The sequence below is a fragment of the Schistocerca cancellata genome, chromosome 5 (genome assembly GCF_023864275.1).
Source record: "Schistocerca cancellata isolate TAMUIC-IGC-003103 chromosome 5, iqSchCanc2.1, whole genome shotgun sequence".
In the NCBI taxonomy this organism is placed as follows: Eukaryota; Metazoa; Arthropoda; class Insecta; order Orthoptera; family Acrididae; genus Schistocerca; species Schistocerca cancellata.
In genome coordinates this window covers 135,665,812-135,684,421 of record NC_064630.1, presented here as the reverse complement: position 1 = coordinate 135,684,421, position 18,610 = coordinate 135,665,812, and positions in this window count along the sequence as shown.

Sequence of the window (18,610 nt, the reverse complement as noted above, 5' to 3'; positions counted from 1 at the left end):
TAGGCAGCCGGGCAGCTAGGTAGCCGGGAGGCGGCGCTGTTGTAATTGCGGACGCGGGCCGCCGGCAGAGCGTGACCGCGGCATTCCTGGAGGCGTGGCCCTCCGCCCGCTGCCGTTTCTTGCTCGCCGCGCTCCTCCGCTGTGCCCGCGACGCTGCCCGGCCGGACAAAGGCCGTCTCCGCGAGCTGCAGCCGTCCTTCACACTTCGTCGGTCCCTCTTCAATATCCATTGTCGGGATATCCGTAGTCGGCCGTACAGCGAGCGTAAAAACCGTTTCCACTCCTACTCGTCTGCCGAGGACACTAATAGCTCTCACGACACGGAGAAATACTGCAAATTTTAAAATCCTGTAGTATTTAGTCACACCGCACGAAAAACTGGCTGGCCTTGCTCTAATGCTGTCTTCATAATGGCATCAATTCCCTGAGGAGATTTCACGAGTTCGGACATGTTTGCCATGACCAGATGAAACCTCTTATTGATCACTGAGACCCATCGAGTTATGAAATGGTTCAAATGGCTCTGAGCACTATGGGACTTAACATCTGAGGTCATCAGTCCCCTAGAATTTAAGGCTACTTAAAACTAACTAACCTAAGGACATCATAAACATCCATGCCCGAGGGAGGATTCGAACCTGCGACCGTAGCAGTCGCGTGGTTCCGGACTGAAGCGCCTAGAACCGCTCCGCCACCGCGGTCGGCCCCGAGTTATGAAACTGCGATGAAGTTGATCGCTATGTTTCGGCCATCACCCTGCTCCAAAGGTCCTAGGTGCTCACCAAACTAGGAACGTAGGCGTGCAGCTGTAGACACTGTTGTTACTCTCTTACACGTTGCTCACAGCATACTGGTGATGTACCGGGTGATCAAAATGTCAGTATAAATTTGAAAACTTAATACACCGCGGAATAATGTAGATAGAGAGGTAAAAATTGACACACATGCTTCGAATGACATGGGGTTTTACTAGAACAAAAAAAAAAAGTATTGGTAGACGCGTGAAAGATCTCTTGCGCGCGTCGTTTGGTGATGATCGTGTGCTCAAGCCGCCACTTTCGTCATGCTTGGCCTCCCAGGTCCCCAGACCTCAGTCCCTGCGATTATTGGCTCTGGAGTGACCTGAAGTCACAAGTGTATCGTGATCGACCGACATCTCTAGGGATGCTGAAAGACAACATCCGACGCCAATGCCTCACCGTAATTCCGGACATACTTTACAGTGCTGTTCACAACATTATTCCTCGACTACAGCTATTGTTGAGGTATGATGGTGGACATATTGAGCATTTCCTGTAAAGAACATCATCTTTGCCTTGTCTTACTTTGTTATGCTAATTATTGCTATTCTGATCAGATGAAGCGCCATCTGTCGGACATTTTTTGAAGGTTTGTATTTTTTTGGTTCTAATAAAACCCCATGTCATTCCAAGCATGTGTGTCAATTTGTACCTCTCTATCTACATTATTCCGTGATTTGTTCAGGTTTCAAATTTATACTGACTTTTTAATCATCCGGTAGATATAGAAGAAAGGGCCACGGAGAATGCCGAAATAAACATTCTGGTTCATGATCACCATAGTCTGAGTAACACGTGCTAAATACTCGCCTCCCCCAAGGAAAAAACCATCACCGAACTACTTTCAGAGAAGCATCTTTCTCGGGTTGGAACCTCCTGTCGACCTTTCTCCGTGTTTACGAATTACATTTCAGTTTTTTAAACTCCGCCTTATGCAGAACACAAAGCATTCCTTTTCTATTTACCCAGAGAGCGTCCGCTTAGCGATCGATAGCAACACCGGTTTCGTAGCGTGGTCAGTGCTAACAGACAAGCAACACTGCACGAAATAACCGCAGAAATCGATGTGGAACGTACGGCGAACGTATGCATTAGGGCAGTGCGGGCTGTGACAGACAGGAGTACCTCTGGTAACAGCACGACTTCGCCTGCAGCGCCTCTCCTGGGCTCTGTCTGACCCTAGACTACTGGCAAACCGTGGCCTGGTCAGGTTGTTGGTTGGTCAGAGCAGATGATATGGTTCGGTTGCCGCGCAAACCCCACGAAGCCATGGACCCTGGTTGTTAACAAGGCACTGTGCAAGGTGTTGGTGGCTCCATAATACTGTGGTCTGTGTTTACACAGAATGGACTGGGTCCTTTGGTCCAGTTGAACCGATAAATGACTGGTTATTTTCGGCTGCTTGGAGATCTTCAGCAGCCATTCGTGGAATTTTTATAGACGACAAACTCCGTGTCACCGGGCCACAGTAGTCCTCGATTAATTTGAAGAACATTCTTGTCAGTTCGAGCGAATGAGTTGGCAACCCAGATGTACTGCTTATTGTTGACATACAAAATTTTGTGCCCGGCCAGTACACAAACCCGGATTTCCCGCTTATCGCGAGCGCTCCCTTAACTATTAGGTAATCCGTACACACTTCCCGTACCGACCTGAACTTCCATATGGCCTGAAGCGATAAACATCATAGGTGTCGACTCTTCAGTCTCGGTCTCTCTAGAGTGGCAATACAGAGTAAAGCTGCGAGCATTTAGTGATGAATATAAGAGACTATGGTACAGGGATGTAGACGGTGTGACATACGGAAGTTTAGGCCGGTCCGAGGGGCGTGCACGGATAGCCTAACGGTTATAGCGACCACTCAAGGTAAGCGGGAAATCCCGAGTTCGGGTCCCGGTTCGACACAAATTTTCACATGCCATTAATAGTACATCTATACCTAAGGCAGATGAGACCATGCTATTCGCATACGGCGAATTAATTTCGAATTAATTTGGGATGCCTGTGTATCGTCACCAGTGTCTGTTCATCCAGATATGCAAGTAAATGAATAACAGGTCTTTCGTAATTGTGTCAGATGAGAAACCGTATTCAACAGTCCAACGAGTCCGGTGACAATTTAATCGATCGCGAGGCGAGCCCTGTAGACCACTACAGTGCTTGTGTTTTGTGAATTTGTCGTACGAGTTCTCAAATATCCTTCGTCTGCGTAGGAGCTACAAAACGAGCCGCCAGAAACAACTGCAGAGCGCTGACAAGTGACTTCGGTTTCACGTTCATTAGAGAAACATCGCAAATTTCCTGACGGCGGCGCTCGAATGTGGCAGTTCATGCTACTGTGGGTAAGTACGCAACAGGACAACACTCCAGTGTTGTGTCTGAAACGAGTGCTAGCTTAGAACGCGAATGAGGAGAAAGTTCTAAAGAGGGAGAGCAGTGTGGTAACCCAGTGAGCGTTAGAACCCGCTAGGGCTCGCGTGCATCAGATTTCAACTTGCTAACGCGAAGAGCGTGTATAGCTAGCTGCAGCAGTCTGCGAACAGCACTCTGCAGGGAGCGGAGCAGGGCCGCAGGCTGCCAGCGTCGCCCAGTGAACGAGAGAGAGAGAGAGAGAGAGAGAGAGAGGAGAGAGAGAGAGAGAGAAAACTCAGGGGGCAAGGTGGAGGCCGCAGTGCGACGTTTCACTTTCCGTGCCAGAGCAGCCCGTGGCCTTCCTACGGCGAACCCACTACCCACCTTCGAAGCTTTGCTTTCAACCTCTCTGCGAGCTACAAGCTTTATCACAGAGCACAACACGCAACCCATGTGCTCTTTGAGTGGTAACCAGCCCCTTTTGTACTCGAAGAGAGTGCTCGAGTACTTCTTCGAAGTATCTGAGTATGCGAAGGCCTTTCCGTGTTTATTCTTTCGTATTTGCCCACCGAAGAATATTATACACTCCTGGAAATGGAAAAAAGAACACATTGACACCGGTGTGTCAGACCCACCATACTTGCTCCGGACACTGCGAGAGGGCTGTACAAGCAATGATCACACGCACGGCACAGCGGACACACCAGGAACCGCGGTGTTGGCCGTCGAATGGCGCTAGCTGCGCAGCATTTGTGCACCGCCGCCGTCAGTGTCAGCCAGTTTGCCGTGGCATACGGAGCTCCATCGCAGTCTTTAACACTGGCAGCATGCCGCGACAGCGTGGACGTGAACCGTATGTGCAGTTGACGGACTTTGAGCGAGGGCGTATAGTGGGCATGCGGGAGGCCGGGTGGACGTACCGCCGAATTGCTCAACACGTGGGGCGTGAGGTCTCCACAGTACATCGATGTTGTCGCCAGTGGTCGGCGGAAGGTGCACGTGCCCGTCGACCTGGGACCGGACCGCAGCGACGCACGGATGCACGCCAAGAGCGTAGGATCCTACGCAGTGCCGTAGGGGACCGCACCGCCACTTCCCAGCAAATTAGGGACACTGTTGCTCCTGGGGTATCGGCGAGGAACATTCGCAACCGTCTCCATGAAGCTGGGCTACGGTCCCGCACACCGTTAGGCCGTCTTCCGCTCACGCCCCAACATCGTGCAGCCCGCCTCCAGTGGTGTCGCGACAGGCGTGAATGGAAGGACGAATGGAGACGGGTCGTCTTCAGCGATGAGAGTCGCTTCTGCCTTGGTGACAATGATGGTCGTATGCGTGTTTGGCGCCGTGCAGGTGAGTGCCACAATCAGGATTGCATACGACAGAGGCACACAGGGCCAACACCCGGCATCATGGTGTGGGGAGCGATCTCCTACACTGGCCGTACACCACTGGTGATCGTCGAGGGGACACTGAATAGTGCACGGTACATCCAAACCGTCATCGAACCCATCGTTCTACCATTCCTAGACCGGCAAGGGAACTTGCTGTTCCAACAGGACAATGCACGTCCGCATGTATCCTGTGCCACCCAACGTGCTCTAGAAGGTGTAAGTCAACTACCCTGGCCAGCAAGATCTTCGGATCTGTCCCCCATCGAGCATGTTTGGGACTGGATGAAGCGTCGTCTCACGCGGTCTGCACGTGCAGCACGAACGCTGGTCCAACTGAGGCGCCAGGTGGAAATGGCATGGCAAGCCGTTCCACAGGACTACATCCAGCATCTCTACGATCGTCTCCATGGGAGAATAGCAGCCTGCATTGCTGCGAAAGGTGGATATACACTGTACTAGTGCCGACATTGTGCATGCTCTGTTGCCTGTGTCTATGTGCCTGTGGTTCTGTCAGTGTGATCATGTGATGTATCTGACCCCAGGAATGTGTCAATAAAGTTTCCCCTTCCTGGGACAATGAATTCACGGTGTTCTTATTTCAATTTCCAGGAGTGTATATTGTTTATTTAAACTGAAGAGCCAGAGAAACTGGTGCACCTGCCTAATATTGTGTAGGGTCCCCGAGAGCACGCAGAAGTGCCGCAACACGACATGGCATGCACTCGACAAATGACTGAAGTAGTTCTGGAGGAAAGTGACGTCATAAATCTTGCAGGGGTGTCCATAAATCCGTGGGAGTAAGATGGGGTGGAGATCTCTTCTGAACAGCACGTTGCAAGGCATCCCACATATGCTCAATAAAGTTCATGTCTGCGGAGTTTGGTGGCCACCTGAAGTATTTAAACTCACAAGAGTGTTCGTGGAGCCACTCTATAGCAATTCTGGACGTATGGGGCGTCGCATTGTCCTGCTGGAATTGCCATCGGAATGCACAATGGACACGAATGGGTGCAGGTTATCATACAGGATGCTTATGTTCGTGACGCCTGTCAGAGGCGAGTCTAGACGAATCAGGGGTCTCGTATCACTCCAACTGCACACGCCCTACACAGTTAAAGAGACTATTTGGTACATGCACTATTTGGTACATTACCGCTGCTCATGTACCAAGTAGTTTTATCTTGTGACTGCAATTTTACATATCTTATGGAAAAGAATGACCATTAGAGCAGTTGTTTTTTATTTTTTGTGACAATGATTTTATAAATGGTAAACTACGTTCAGATCCGATGAGGCACCTTTAGTGAGTTGAAACCGGTTATCCAGTAAACATCAGTTAAGTGATCTTGGCTTTTTAATTATTTCTATAATTTTGTGTGGTTGTCAATGCGTCTAGTATTGCGATTTATGACTGGTTTTTTTGTTTTACAGCATTTCATACCGGGATAGCGTAATCTCGAAACATATTGTGGTAAAAAATATCACACAACTGACAACTGGTGGTGTAACGTCCTCAGTACGAATCAAGAAAGATGCCTTCACACGATGTACTGAGCGAATAAAAAGGAACACCTACGGTGAAATAAATACCCATTTTTAGTAGTTGCAAAGACGAATTTCAAACATCATTAGTGAAAGGAACTTATAAGGGATCTGATATTCTCCACGTTGAGTGCTCGAAACAACAACAACAACAACAACAACCTGTACGTTCAGCTCCATCCCGTTGCCAGTTCGAGGTACTTCTGCCGTCGTCGTAAAAGTGGGTCCCACATTACAGTTGGTACCTCACAACGGCACCACGAGCTGTAGAGAGTCTTAGTTCAGATCTGGCTGCGACCTCACAACAGAACTGTGTATCAAAGTTTATACTCAATTGAACATTGAGCTATGACTATCAGTCCGTGGTGTTGTAAGACGCGTACATTTCTATTGTCTACTGTCAAACCACAATTTACGAAAGATGTTTATATTTTATTAATACGATTAAGTATGAATAATTAATATTTGTCATGTTGGAAATAATTATGGTAGCAGGGAATGTCTGCACCAAAATATTGTTAGCAGGAGAGACTGCACATTGATATAATTTTAAAAAAGGCGGGAGAGACCGCGTATGGATACATTTTAAGAAAAGAGCGGGAAAGACCGCGCATTGATACGTTTTGTAATGGTAGCAGGGATTGTCTGCACCAGAAAGCATTGTTGGCGGGAGAGACCGCACTTTAGCGTTCGTAGGAAGTCAGTAGTAAGCGAGAAGTGAAGCGAGTCGGTAGCAGGTCTGAAGCGAGAGGTTGAGAGGAGCGGTGTGCCTGCCAACCACCAGCTATGATTTACAAGAGATTATAAATGGATGTACAGAGACATCAGCTAACTATTATCATAAGAGGAACTAATATTAATGAATTTTTTTTATAAACTCAAGACTACCGAAAGTATGTTTGCGCAATGCTAGTTGTAAGATTATTGTAAAAAGTAAGTCCCATTTGAACGTTTGTAAAATCATTTAATTACCAGCAGTAAATATTTGAAGAAACGTTTTCAGAATATAATTAATTTTTGCAAGCAATGTTGCATTTCTAATTATAATCCATTCCAAAAACCATCAACGTAAAACTTTGCAAATTTTTATTGTTGTCAAGAAAAAGTTTAATTATGAATTACGTAGCTTCAGTCCAAATTAATTAAAGAGTAACGTCAGCTTTGCTATTAAAGAATAACGTCAGCTTTGGTAATAAATACAGTCACTTATTGTGACAGCCCACCAGCAGTTAATAGAGTATAGTAAACCAGAGTAAGTATATTCACGTCGCAGTTCGATGTAGCAGTCAGATGGCGATCCAGTAACAGTAAAAAAAGGTAAGGAACAGTTTTGGGTTATTGCAGATAACGACTGAGGGCCACGACGACGACAAATTCTATGTTTCGTCGAAATAATCAGCAAATCACTATTAATTAGCAGCATTTAAATTTGTATGCGAAGATTGCACTTATTATTATTGAGAAAGAGAATTAATTTCAAAGGGAAGATTTCATTTGTTATTATTAAGCAAGAGAATAGAAATCCTAAGGGAAGGTTTCATAGGTTATTGTAGAAGGGAAAGTTGCGTAACAAAAGAGATGTAGAGGAGACGGGAAGGTTTCACTGTATCATGTGATAACAGCTACAAATACACAGTGACATTCCTGTGGACATGGATTGTCCAAGTATTTCAGATTCTTCACATTTTAATAAAGTGCTGTAATAAAGGGTGATTCAAATAGAATACCACAACTTTAAAAATGTGTATTTAATGAAAGAAACATAATATAACCTTCTGTTATACATCATTACAAAGAGTATTTAAAAAGGTTTTTTTTTCACTCAAAAACAAGTTCAGAGATGTTCAATATGGCCCCCTCCAGACACTGGAGCAATATCAACCCGATACTCCAACTCGTTCCACACTCTCTGTTGCACATCAGGCGTAACAGTTTGGATAGCTGCTGTTATTTCTCGTTTCAAATCATCAATGGTGGCTGGGAGAGGTGGCCGAAACACCATATCCTTAACATACCCCCATAAGAAAAAATCGCACGGGGGAAAGATCAGGGCTTCTTGGAGGCCAGTGATGAAGTGCTCTGTCACGGGCTGCCTGGCGGCCGATCCATCGCCTCGGGTAGTTGACGTTCAAGTAGTTACGGACAAATAAGTGCCAAATGTGGTGGCGCTCCATCCTGCTGAAATATGAATTGTTGTGCTTCTTGTTCGAGCTGAGGGAACAGCCAATTCTCTAAAATCTCCAGATACTGTAGTCGTGTTGAGCGGTCGCCATCTTAGCATCAACTGACGCTGACGCCTAGTCAACAGCGCCTCAAGCGAACAAATGTACAACTAAATGAAACTTTATAGCTCCCTTAATTCGCCGACAGATAGTGCTTAGCTCTGCCTTTTGTCGTTGCAGAGTTTTAAATTCCTAAAGTTGTGGTATTCTTTTTGAATCACCCTGTACTTTGTGTCTATTGTAATATCCGCTCGCCATCCTCCACAAGTAATTCTATGCTTGCTACGACACACTATACTGAAGTGACTAAAGTCATGGGACGCCTCCTGGCGTCATGTCGGGCCTCTTTTTACTCGGTGTAGTGCAGCAAATCGACCTGGCATGGACTCAAGTCGTTGGAAGTCCCCTGCAGAAATATTGAGCCATGATGCCTCTGTAGCCGTCCGTAGTTGCGAAAGTATTGCTAGTGAAAACTTTTGTGCACTAACTGACCTCTCGATTACGTCCCATACCTTTTCTATAGGACACATGCCGGAGAATCTGGCTGGCGAAATCCTTCGTACAAATTGTCCAGAATGGTCTTCAAACTAATCGCGACCACCTGCCATCTATAGAAATTACATCGTTCTATGGCAACATAATGTCCATGAATGGCTGTAAATGGTCTCCAAGTAGCCCAACAGTCAATTATGGAGTCAGTTCGACCAGAGGAGTCAGTCTAGGCCACCACCATCTTGCACAGTGCCTTGAGGACAACTTCGGTCCGTGGCTTCGTGGAGTCAGTGCCACACTTTTATCCTGCAATCGACTCTTACCAACTGGCATCGGAACTCATCTGACCAGGGCACAGTTTTCCAGTCGTCTAGGGTCCAACCGATTTGGTAACGAGCCCAGGAGAGGCGCTACAAGGCATGGTATGTTGTTACCTAAGGCAGTTGCGTCGGTCATCTGCTGCCATAGCCCATTAGCGCCCAATTTCACCGCACTGTCCTAACGGATACGTTCGTCGTACATCCTACATTGATTTCTGCGGTCATTTCAGGCAGTGTTGCTTGTCTGTTAGCACTGACAACTCTATGCAAACACCGGGGCTCTCGGTCGTTAAGTGAAAGCTGTCAGCCACTGCGTTGCCCGTGCTGAGAAGTAATGTCTGAAATGCGATATGCTCGGCACAGTACTGACGCTGTGGATTTTGGAATCTTGAATTCCCTCACGATTTCCGAAATGGAATGTCCCATACTAGCTGCAGCTGCCGGCCGCGGTGGCCATGCGGTTCTAGGCGCTGTAGTCCGGAACCGCGCGACTGCTACGATCGCAGGTTCGAATCCTGCCTCGGGCATGGATGTGTGTGATGTCCTTAGGTTAGTTAGGTTTAAGTAGTTCTAAGTTCTAGGGGACTGATGACCTCAGATGTTAAGTCCCGTAGTGCTCAGAGCCATTTGAACCATTTAGCTGCAACTACTCTTCCGCATTCAAAGTCTGTTAATTACCCTCGTGGGTCCGTAACTTCTTCGGACACTTTTCACGCGAATCACCTGAGTACAAATGACAGCTCCGCCAATGCACTGCCCTTTCATACCTAGCGTGCGCGGCACTGCCGCCATTTGTATATGTGCATAACGTTAAACCACGAGTTTTTTCACCTAAGTGTACAGTGTTGATACTACCATTTCACCCAATGTTTACTGTTTACCCGAGGGCAAAGTGCTCGAGGTGTACTGCACGCTTCAGAATAAGAAACCGACCGGCGAGAGGTCGTGACGGTAATAGCTGTCGGGAGCGAGGATGGCAGCGTCAGATAAGCCGCGGAACACTACAGGGGATGGGACGGCCAGGCCACACAACGCGCATCCAGTCACGGCCCGTGTTCCAATCAGGCGGGTCGCCAGTCGTCATTTGTTATTCGCATGGCTGCGTGCGTGCGTGCGCGCGCGCGCGCACCGGCCGCCTCCCGCTGACCTCTGGTGGCAGTGGTGGCGGGGGCGGCAGTGGGGGCGGAGAAGAGACCGCGCCGTGACCTCGCGGAGCGCCCGGCATGCCTCGAGCCCCGCGGCTGTGGCTGCAGTAACGGCGTCTGGCCGTGGCCAGAGACCTTCGGGCAAGAAATGATGCGTTTTTTGCTGCCCCGTCTCGTCCGGCTGAGGAATGTCTGTTGTGAGCTGCGGCTGCACGGAGAGAGAAAGAGAAAGAGAGAGAAGGAGGCGAGGATAGGAGGGGTGAATTCTGTACATACAAAGAACGGACTAGTTAACGAGGAACGAATATCGAGTGAAATAGTGAAGAAAAGGATCGCCCTGTAGGAAAGGGTTCAAATATACCGACGAAAAATAAAAAAAAGTAAAAAAAAATTACAGAACCAGGAAGAAGTTGTGTGATATAAACGAGAGTGGTAGGCGTGCTGAAAGATGATTTGTCTACCAAATTTCGCGCCAGTCGCTTAAGAGGATAAAGATGTAAATCAGGTTTGCTTTAAATACATGCTGCAACCGACGTGAGCATTAGTTACCTTTGAGACTGGACGCGGCGAGCTGATGTTAGTAAACAATGCCTTTAAGGTGACGAAGATGCCATTATCAACACCTCACTGAGTTTGAATTAGGTTGTGTAATAGGGCTACAAGAAGCTGGATGTTCCTTTTGCGATGCTGTAGAAAGACTTGGAAGGAATGTAACCACCGTCACGTGGCACTACCGAGAGGGAAGACCATCGTGTTCGGCCTATGTCTGTGCCGCGTCGTACTGCATCTCCAGTTGCAATTTCGGCAGTACTTGGGAACAAAGTGACACAACGAACTGTTACAAAAATAATGGTTCAAATGGCTCTGAGCACTATGGGACTTAACATCTATGGTCATCAGTCCCCTAGAAATTAGAACTACTTAAACCTAACTAACGTAAGAACAGCACACAACACCGTCATCACGATGCAGAGAAAATCCCTGACCCCGCCGGGAATCGAACCCGGGAACCCGGGCGCGGGAAGCGAGAACGCTACCGCACGACCACGAGCTGCGGACGAACTGTTACAAAGTGGTTACTTCAGGACAGCTCCGAGCTAGAATTCCTGTAGCGCGCATTCCACTGACTCCAAACCAACGCCAGTTGCGACTTCGGTACTGTCAAGCGAGAGTTCATTGGAGGTCAGGGTGGAGGTTCGTTGTGTTTCCTGATGAAAACCAGTGCCAGTGATGGCCGTATGTTGGTCAGGAAGAGCCAGTTGAGAGCCTGCAACCAACCTGTCTCCGTGCTACTCACATTAGACCTACACCTGGAGTTAAGGTCTGGAGTGCGATTTCTTAAGACAGCTGGAGCACTCTTGTGGTTGTACCACGCACCCTGGCTGCAAATTTGTACGTCAGTCTGGTGATTCGACCCGTTGTGCTGCCATTCAAGAACAGAATTCCAACGGGTATTTTCCAACAGGATAACGCTCGCCCACTTACCGCTGTTGTAACCCAAGAGGCTCTGAAGAGTGCGAACATGTTACCTTGGCTGCGCGATCACCAGATCTGTCTCCAATTGGGCACATATGCGTGGAAGTCATCGCACGAGAACTCGAGCGTCATCTACAAACGGTATTAATCGTCCCTGTGTTGACAGATCAAGCGCAACAAGCATGGGACTCCATCCTACAAAATGTCATCCGTGACCTGTACAACAGAATGCATGCACGTTTGCATCTTTGTCTTCAAAATTATGGCTATTACAACGGTCATTAATGTACCAACATTTGACATTTGCAATGGCTTTTCTCGCTTTTAGATTAAAATGGGATTTTGCAATGTTAATCATTTTAATATGTTCCATAGACAAATGTATCCCTGAATTTTCATTACTTTGCGTTAATTATTTTTTGATGTTGCAACTTTTTTCCCGTCAGTATAGAGCAGTTATTAGGCACAGACAGCTGCATCCAGTGTCCACTACTACAGGGAGTATTAGATGTCAGCAGTTCTGAGTTACACTATCTTAGCCAACATGGCACTAAACCATGTAACGACGTTGCGTGGTACGTACCGATTTGTTCATGCCATACAAATTCTAAGTTTTACGCACATTACGGTTGCACATCTCGCACGTTATTGTAATGCCTCGACTTTCTTGTGCATATTGTATCTTCTTCTTGTGACAGAGCTGTTTAAATCTTTGTATGAGGTAACTACCACTGCCCAGTCTTATGGATCTGAAGACAGCAATGTATGTTGCCTAAAATAGTAATTCACTGATGTGTCGTCATAGCGATCTTCGCAAATAAATGAAAGTGTCCATACGAAAACTATAGTACACATTATCTACCTGATTATTCGAATTCTAGTTGTTCGTAGTTGCACTTGCGAGGTATTTAGTTGCATTGTCAGTCTTTAGATTCGTGTGACTTATCGTGTGTCGGAAATGTAACGCATTCCTCTTACTGCTCATGTGGATGAGCTCAAACTTTTCGTTATTTAGAATCAGTTTTCAATTTTTGCACCAGACAGATATATTATCTAAATCATTTTGCAATTGAGTTTAATCTTTGATGACTCACCTAAGGAGACTGCTTGTATTTTTCGGCTTTGGAGAAGTTGAGTGGCTACGACACTGACTGCTATTGGTCTCTCTGCTCGTCCGTAGCTGTCTGAAAACGTTGGTCCTTGGATTGTCCGGTAAGTACTTCCAAACAATTGCGATGTACTAGCTACATTCCCATGAAAACAGCAATGCATTCAGCATAAGAAAATCCATCATCCAGACACAAGAATAGTCAATCAGATAGCAGTGTACTGTTCAAGTGTCGCAGGATTTCATCGGTCTGGATACAAGGCTTGCCACTGCACTACAGCACTACAGCACTACAGCCACTTTTGAAGTGTAAGACACCACTGTCTAATCTATACTTCAGTCGTCTTTGTAGCCCCGGAAACTAGGAATAACTACTGACGAACCTGACCAGCTGTAGATCTATTTCAATGCAATCCTTCTTGGGTGTGTGAGTGTGTCATGTATGATAAAAGTGCCGACGTTCGTGCTGAGCATTTGCAACATAGTTCAAAAATGGCTCTGTGCACTATGGAACTTAACATCTGTGGTCATCAGTCCACTAGAACTCAGAACTACCTAAACCTAACTAACCTAAGGCCATCACACACATCCATGCCCGAGGCAGGATTCGAACCTGCGACCGTAGCAGTCGCGCGGTTCCGGACTGAGCGCCTTAACCGCGAGACCACCGCGGCCGGCTGCAACATAGTTATGTTTATGCTTGTTCATATTACCCCTACACTTGAGATGTCGATTTGTAGTGATCTTCATGGTAGTGCGGTGTACATATGGAGTGGTGAAGCGACTTTTTTAACACTGACGAATAATGTGGCGTAAAAATTCAAAAGAGTAAAGTCTGATGATGACAGCACAGCTCTGTCGAAACCGTTCATCCAATTAAATGTTTTTTGCATTCTTGGCTTGTGAAGTTTTCTTCAATTACGACCTTCATAGTGCACTTTGAGCTGGAACACTTAACCGCTTTGTCAGTCACCACGGAAGGAATAGTGGCAATGTTCGAAGAAACAAACTCAAGTCGGATTCAGATACCGCTCGAAGAAGAAGAAGAAGGAGATGTTTGGATTGTGGGGCGCTCAACGGCGCGGTTATCAGCGCCCGTACAAAGTTCCAATCTTTACATAGTCCAATCTCGCCACGTTCAAGAGTGAAGAAGAAGACAACACAAACACCCAGTCCCCGGGTAGAGAAAATTCCCAACTCGGCAGGGAATCGAACCCGGGACCCTCTGTGATCCAGAGGCAGCAGCGCTAGTCACTAGACCACGAGCTGCGGACGCCCGAAGAAGAGTACCAACAAAACAGTTCTCTCTCTCTCTCTCTCTCTCTCTCTTTGTGTGTGTGTGTGTGTGTGTGTGTGTGTGTGTGTGTGTGAGAGAGAGAGAGAGAGAGAGAGAGAGAGAGAGAGAGAGAGAGAGGGTTGGGTTGGTTTGGGGAAGGAGACCAGACAGCGAGGTCATCGGTCTCAAATGGTTCAAAATGGTTCAAATGGCTCTGAGCACTATGGGACTTAACATCTATGGCCATCAGTCCCATAGAACTTAGAACTACTTAAACCTAACTAACCTAAGGACATCACATACATCCATGCCCGAGACAGGATTCGAACCTGCGACCGTAGCAGTCGCGCGGGCTCCGGACTGAGCGCCTAGAACCGCTAGACCACCGCGGCCGGCATCGGTCTCATCGGATTAGGGAAGGACGGGGAAGGAAGTCGGCCGTGCCCTTTGAAAGGAACCATCCCGGCATTTGCCTGGAGCGATTTAGGGAAATCACGGAAAACCTAAATCAGGATGGCCGGACGCGGGATTGAACCGTCGTCCTCCCGAATGCGAGTCCAGTGTCTAACCACTGCGCCACCAGAGAGAGAGAAAGAGAGAGAGAGAGAGAGAGAGAGAGAGAGAGGAGAGAGCGTAGAATTAGCTGGGTCGTTAAACGGTGTGAAACGGCACGCTTGAACCCATCGCCCACGACAGCAGCAGGCAGCGTTCCGGATGTCTGAGTCACTGGGCTGCGGTTCTTTGCACTTCACCTCTCGCGTTCAGCTCGAAGCAAACTCTCGGCGCGCGCCAACGCGCTGACCTTGAGCAGCTCTGGCAAACGCCCACCAGTTGTCTAGGAGGACTCGTCCACAGCTGGCTGCCACCGACGCACGTGGACTGACACTGCGAGCGGGCACTAGTTCGTCGCATTTCTCAGATCAGTCGGCGGTGACGGTCGCTGTCTGCGATTCTACTCAAGGGTGGCCTAGCACACTATGCGGACAACAAGAAAGCCTAACCGAAAGAGAGAAGATCCTGTAGATGGCCATCTCATTACGGGTCGGAGCTTCACCTCTAACGCAAAAGCACGTGGCAGGAAAACGGCACTGGTCCTCTTATGGAACCATCCCAGCGTCTGCGCTAAGTCTCTTTGTGCAACTATTTCGGAAATGCGTCTTCGTAAAATCGTGAAGAGTTCTCACGTTTTCCTCAAAGACTACATTCAACCTAATTAGTGTCAGTACAGACACATATGAAAACCTTTTTTTGCTGTAACTACACTCCTGGAAATGGAAAAAAGAACACATTGACACCGGTGTGTCAGACCCACCATACTTGCTCCGGACACTGCGAGAGGGCTGTACAAGCAATGATCACACGCACGGCGCAGCGGACACACCAGGAACCGCGGTGTTGGCCGTCGAATGGCGCCGCCGTCAGTGTCAGCCAGTTTGCCGTGGCATACGGAGCTCCATCGCAGTCTTTAACACTGATAGCATGCCGCGACAGCGTGGACGTGAACCGTATGTGCAGTTGACGGACTTTGAGCGAGGGCGTATAGTGGGCATGCGGGAGGCCGGGTGGACGTACCGCCGAATTGCTCAACACGTGGGGCGTGAGGTCTCCACAGTACATCGATGTTGTCGACAGTGGTCGGCGGAAGGTGCACGTGCCCGTCGACCTGGGACCGGACCGCAGCGACGCACGGATGCACGCCAAGGCCGTAGGATCCTACGCAGTGCCGTAGGGGACCGCACCGCCACTTCCCAGCAAATTAGGGACACTGTTGCTCCTGGGGTATCGGCGAGGACCATTCGCAACCGTCTCCATGAAGCTGGGCTACGGTCCCGCACACCGTTAGGCCGTCTTCCGCTCACGTCCCAACATCGTGCAGCCCGCCTCCAGTGGTGTCGCGACAGGCGTGAATGGAGGGACGAATGGAGACGTGTCGTCTTCAGCGATGAGAGTCGCTTCTGCCTTGGTGCCAATGATGGTCGTATGCGTGTTTGGCGCCGTGTAGGTGAGCGCCACAATCAGGACTGCATACGACCGAGGCACACAGGGCCAACACCCGGCATCATGGTGTGGGGAGCGATCTCCTACACTGGCCGTACACCACTGGTGATCGTCGAGGGGACACTGAATAGTGCACGGTACATCCAAACCGTCATCGAACCCATCGTTCTACCATTCCTAGACCGGCAAGGGAACTTCCTGTTCCAACAGGACAATGCACGTCCGCATGTGTCCCGTGCCACCCAACGTGCTCTAGAAGGTGTAAGTCAAGTACCCTGGCCAGCAAGATCTCCGGATCTGTCCCCCATTGAGCATGTTTGGGACTGGATGAAGCGTCGTCTCACGCGGTCTGCACGTCCAGCACGAACGCTGGTCCAACTGAGGCGCCAGGTGGAAATGGCATGGCAAGCCGTTCCACAGGACTACATCCAGCATTTCTACGATCGTCTCCATGGGAGAATAGCAGCCTGCATTGCTGCGAAAGGTGGATATACACTGTACTAGTGCCGACATTGTGCATGCTCTGTTGCCTGTGTCTATGTGCCTGTGGTTCTGTCAGTGTGATGTATCTGACCCCAGGAATGTGTCAATAAAGTTTCCCCTTCCTGGGACAATAAATTCACTGTGTTCTTATTTCAATTTCCAGGAGTATATTTAAAAATTTTGAGGAATTTCTGAAAACTAGCAGATATTCAGGTATGCCTTTTCTTCACACAACAACTTGTGCTAATTAGTGTGACAATGTAGGTAAACATGTCTTCGTATCAAATTATTTTTCTTTCGTTTTTAAGTGTGTGAAGTAAAGGAATTTGTAGACTTTACACATGGGAACATTGTGTACCAATAGATGTACGGATCTACCTAATGGACACTGAAAACGAGAAACATAGTGCCATCGAATTACAGAAGAGAGTGGTAGCTAGCTCATCCGTAAACAGCGTGAATACGTCAAGAGGCTATCAAAATGCTAGAAATGCAGGATGAATAGAGAAAGACGTGGCATGTTTTGTTGAAGAAGTGTCACTCAGCAGAACTGCAAAAATGCGTCCTGAATCAGCAGTGTGATCGGCAGAGTAAACTGTGCTTCACAAAAGTAGTCGTAGCGAACAGGAAGTTTTCAGATTTGTAAACTGAGCAAACGAGGGCGGACCACGTTTAATCAAACATACCTAGAAAACCTTCTTTGTGTTTGTCTCTGTTGCATGCAAACTTAAAATACGAATGGACGAATTTAATTGAGCAAGTTTGGACGTATCCCTGAAAATCAATTACAATAAGAGTGAAATGAAGCACAAACATCACACCGAAATGAAAATAAAACACATTTATACTAAAATCATAGAGCACGTTGATGAGTTATTTAGTGTTGTCGACAGAACGACACGACGGATAGAAAACTAAATAAAAAGTGAAGATGGCATGGAGTGCTTTCAGTATGTGAGGAGAGGTTACAATACTAATTTTCCGAAGTACCATAAATCGGGGAACATACAGTGTGTATTGCCATTTATGACTTACAGCAGTTAAGGTCTTTAAATGGAAAGACTATTAAAAAGATAACTTGTGAAATGCGAGTTATATTAGTCCTGATCACAAATTAAAATGCAGATTACCGGTCCACATTCTGTAAACAATCGCCTTCAGCTCAAAGAAAACTTTGTTACAGAAGGTAACAAGTCTTCACCAGTAAACACGATAAGATGTCGTCATTACAACGGAAACCGGTAGTGCTGGTTAAAATTTGCGATCAACACTAATAAAATTTGAACATAAATATAACGTTTTCCAAAGTGTGACAACATTAAGCTTGTATCACAGACGGATAATGTTGAATCGTAGTCAAGCGACTTATAGTTGTGTGGAACATTTGCGCAGCGTACATGGCGTCTACTGCAACAAATAACAGTGTGCGTGTGTTTTTTTGTCAGCGATGGTTTGCTATGTATCTTTTTTGTTCTTTGTCAGCGGGTCGTGAGCACGTTTAATCACCGGATGGACGTATTCTATCCTGTCAGATTTCTAACGGTCCGAGCGCTTACCATTCCTAAGGTTCACATGAACCGTGAATTCGAACGTGTCCGACTGACGAGTTTCTAACATCCGAGCATGAAAAACGGAAGCTACGGAGTCTTTCTCAACGTGCAGAGCAATGTCAAGCAAGTCAGATGTTATGTTTGCGCTTTAGAACGTGAACCAATCATATAGAAGAACGGTACCTACGTCACATGCAGGTCGCTTCCCGTTTCAATACGTTTCAATTATATGCATCTACATCTACATAGATACTCAGCAAATCACATTTAAGTGCCTGGCAGAGGGTTCATCGAACCACCTTAGCCGGCCGGGGTGGCCGAGCGGTTCTAGGCGCTACAGACTGGAACCGCGCGGCCGCTACGACCGCAGCTTCGAATCCTGCCTCGGGCATGGATGTGTGTGATGTCCTTGGGTTAGTTAGGTTTAGGAAGTTCTAAGTTCTAGGGGACTGATG